Genomic DNA, 4,094 nt, shown 5'->3' with positions numbered 1-4,094 from the left:
CTTAAAGTGTGTGCAGAAGTAATTGCCAGGCTTCCTTCCATCTGCTGAAGAGATTTTAAACACAGGGGAATGGTCAAGAGGCTAAACACTAAGCAGACCGACGAGGGCAAGGAAGAGCGGGGCTGGGCGCCGGGAGGTGGCATGGAGAGGGGACAAGGCTGGGGTGACCTGCTCCGTGGAGCCCCCTCTCTCGGGAGCCTGTATGGTGGAGGCAGCCTGGGCCTTGCAGTCCGACTGGTCTGGACTGGCCAGTGCCTTCCTTTCCCCTCTGTGTGACTCCAGGCACACTACCTCCTTTGAGCCTCAGTTTCCCCATCTGTTCAATGGAGACAAAACGTCCACCACCTGGGGTTGCTGCTGGAATAATGTCCGAATTGTCCTCCTACATCACGTTCCCCAGAGCCTTTGCCACCTGTTCTCCTACAGCCAAACCTGGGGGCTTGTGGGTAACAAGTGGGGGGAATCTTCCAGAACTGAACTCTGTATCCACAGAGCTTTCCACCAGCCCAGGGCCCTTGGGTCCAATGTTTTCCTAGTCCTTGGGGAGACCTTCTCTGAGTGATATGGTAGAAACAGAATTAGAGCCACCTCCTCACTTGCCAGTTGCCTTCCTTACCCCTGTGTCCTTGTCTGGATGTTATGCCCTCTGTCAGTTGCGTACGTCATCATAATGCCCGGCAAAACCGAACACAGTTAGTGACGGAAAACGACAAGCCATTATGGTCCCTCATGAGTCTCTGGGTCAGTTGGGTAAGTTGGCTGTCCTGGGCTGGGGTAGCTGCTCATGCATCTCTGGGCAGCTGGAGGGGCAGCTGGTGGGCTGGCCAATCCAGGATGGCCTCGGCCGGCCTGGACGTGTTCCCCCAGCAGAAGCAGAGCCCCAAGAGAGGGACGCAGAATGCGATGAGTTTGCTGGAATCCTATTGGCTGAATCCTATTGGTCAGTCCCAGATTCCGGGGGGAGGGCATTGCCAAAGGGCATGGATAAAAGGAGGTGGGAGTAAGTGGGGCCACTGCAGCAGCCCATCGACTGCGTAGCCTCCTGGAGACCCGACCATGGCTGTTCCCTCTTATTTGCTGTTGTGCGGGCAAAGGACCCATGAAAGATCTTAGAGTGATGTTGCTACAGTCTCATGAGCTCCAACCTCAGCACATCCTCCATGTTTCCTATCAGCTCCATTGAACCCTTTACCCCCCAATGCCCCGTAACAGACATCACTCCCTCCCTTTCAGCAAACGATCTTTTCTCCCAGTTCATAGAGATGACAGAAACGGCCTGAAGAAAAGTCTTTCAACTTCCTACCTCTTTTCATTTGTTTGTACTTATTTATGTTTTTCATCGAGCACCTACTGTGTTCCAGGCACTGTGTTAGATGCTGACGCTCGCTGACAAATAAGGCAAAGACCTCCACCCCACAGGGCAGCTGGTGGCCTGGGCACGGGACTCAGCCTCAAGCCTTACTTGTCTTTTCTGTGTACTGGGCAAACAGAGTTCTGGGCCAAGAGGCTTTCTGAGATTAAGTTAACGAAGTACATGAGTTAACACAGAACAGCCCCTGGTACAGGAAGTGTTATATGCTTGCTAATAATAATAACAACAATTCAAATCCCCTCTCCCCCCTTTTGCTACATACCTATCCCCTTCCATATACAGTCAACCCCAAATACCATCAGGTCTGCCTGCTAAATTTGAATAAGTCATTCCTTATATTTCCAATTCTTCAACCACCACCACGCTCATTGAGATCACAGGGAATATTCTCTGTGTTCACTATTCTGTTCTCGGAGCCCAACGCAGAGCCTGGCACAGAGGAGGTCCTCAGCCAGGACTTGAAGAACAAAAGAAAAAACAGATGAATGAATAAGAGATCTGCTTTCAAACCCGCACCTGCTGCCTGCCAGCTGTGTGGCCTCTGGCAAGTGACCAAATGTCTCTGATCCTTCACACAGAGTTGAAAATTAGGTGAGATAAACACGAAAGCCCTGGCCTTGTCATCGTTGATGCGCCCTTAACGCGCGCGCACGTGTGTGTGTGTGTGTGTGTGTGTGTGTGTGCGCGCGCGCGCGCGCGCACAGGCGTCTGCCTGGCTCGAGTCTGATCGCTCAGAACACAAATATTCATGGAGTCCGTTCTCTTTGTGTTTTCAGGCCCTGCGCTGTGTCGGCCAAGATGCTCTTGCTGCTTTAGCAAATGCTGCCCGGGCCGTGGGCTTAACACGCTTCCCGTAACCGCGCGGTCTCTGGCCAGGCGCACGGCTCTGATGACCGGACTTCTCGTGGTCGTCCTCCCTCACTCGGCCATGCGGTCTGGAATCGGCAGATGCTGATTCAGGTGTTGGGGTGTAAGCGGAGGCAGGGGGGTGGCGGGGAGAGAAGGGAGAGATGAAGTGTATTTGTTGCCCTCCCAGAGCCAGATCGGGAGGGAGGAGACAGACCCGGGCCAGGAAGTGACAGGAATAAATGGGAAATGGCACTTAGCACAGAGGCGCTGGGCACTGTGGGGGACACAGAATGGGGGGCACAGAATGGGGGGTCTGTTTGAGTCGGGCAGGTCGTGCTCTGAGATGCAAAGGGTCAGTGGAAGCTGTTTAGTTGAAGAGAGTTGGATTTGGGTTACATTATTATTATTATTGTTATTTGCAGGAGACAAGGGAGGAGCGGGGGGGCGGGGAGAGAGAGAGAGGGAGAGAGAGAGAATCTTAAGCAGACTCCACGCCCAGTGCAGAGCTTGACGCAGGGCTTGATCCCACAATGACCTGAGCTGAAATCAAGAGTCAGATGCCTAACGGACCAAGCCACCCAGGCGCCCCTGGTCTTTATTTGTATTTTAGGGTCTTGGTTGGGACCTCAGTGAACGAACCTCACGTCCTGTTTGTGTCGTGCTGACGTCACTGGTCCGGCAGTGGATGCATCACATATGCTTTCTCTTCCTCTCTCGTCTCTCATCCCCCGACGTTGCTCCTCCAGAGGCAGCTGCTCTAATGCATTTTGAACGTGTTCTTAAATGAGTACATATTTTGGAGTGATATGATGCTGATTTTTACTTTGGTGCATTTTCTTTTTTAACTACAGAATAATATCATGTTCTATTTACCTTCAACCTTATATATCAGAAAACTTCCCATGTGACTTCATTTTCCGACATCTGACTCCTTCTTAGCGTCTGTTCCCCCAGCGCTGGGCACCTGCATTAGCTCCCACCCCATGTGACCGTGAGCAAGGCCCTGATGAACGTTTCCACATGTATCTTTGCCTGGATCCGGCCGGGAGTCTGTCTTCATCTAGGTGCCCTTGAACGCAGCATCCGAGACAAAGATTTGGGCATGGTGACTCCATTTAGGGGGTGATTCCAGGAAGCAGAAATGAGGGGGCAGTGAAATGAGAGCGGGAATGGGGATGTGTCAGTAAAGGGTGCTTGCTTGAGCTGGTTCCCTGCTTGGAACCCTTGGACTTGGCCCAGAGGGTCCCCAGGGGGTGGAAAGTCCTTATGGGCAGCAGTTTCTGATCCCAGATCTTGGCCTCTGTGCCTTGTCTTCTTTTCTCTCTCCTTTACTTCTTTCTTTATTTTCTTTCTTCCACTAGGCACTGATCAGCACTCCAAGGATAGAGCAGTAAACACAATGGACGAAGTCTTAGCTCGTATGGAGATTATATTCTATTGGGGAGATGTAGGTAATTAACAGGTGGAATTTCAGGTAACTTCAGACTGTAAAAGGGCTGTGAAAGCAATAAGACATGGTAATGGTCCTACTTGGCAATCAGGGATGACTGAGCCTCTCTGTGGAGGGGTCCTCTTCCTGGCCGAGCTGAGAAGGAACTGGCCACAGAAAGGTCTGGAGGAGGAACATTTCAGGCAGAGGAAATAGTAAGTGCAAAGGCCCTGAGGTAGAAACATGGCTTGTTCTATTTATGGAGTGAAGTGGGGTAGAGAGGGAGCGTCAGGGAGCGTGGGTTGCGGTGAGGTCAGAGAGCTGCACGGTGGTCAGATCATACAGGGCATTGCAGTCCACTTGAGGAGTCACCAGACAGGACCTCAGAGAAGGGCCTGGATAAGCCAGTGGGCCCTGGGGTGACTCATCCTTCTAGCATCCTGC

This window comes from Suricata suricatta, chromosome 8 (assembly GCF_006229205.1).
Source record: "Suricata suricatta isolate VVHF042 chromosome 8, meerkat_22Aug2017_6uvM2_HiC, whole genome shotgun sequence".
NCBI lineage: Eukaryota > Metazoa > Chordata > Mammalia > Carnivora > Herpestidae > Suricata > Suricata suricatta.
This window is presented reverse-complemented; position numbering follows the sequence as displayed.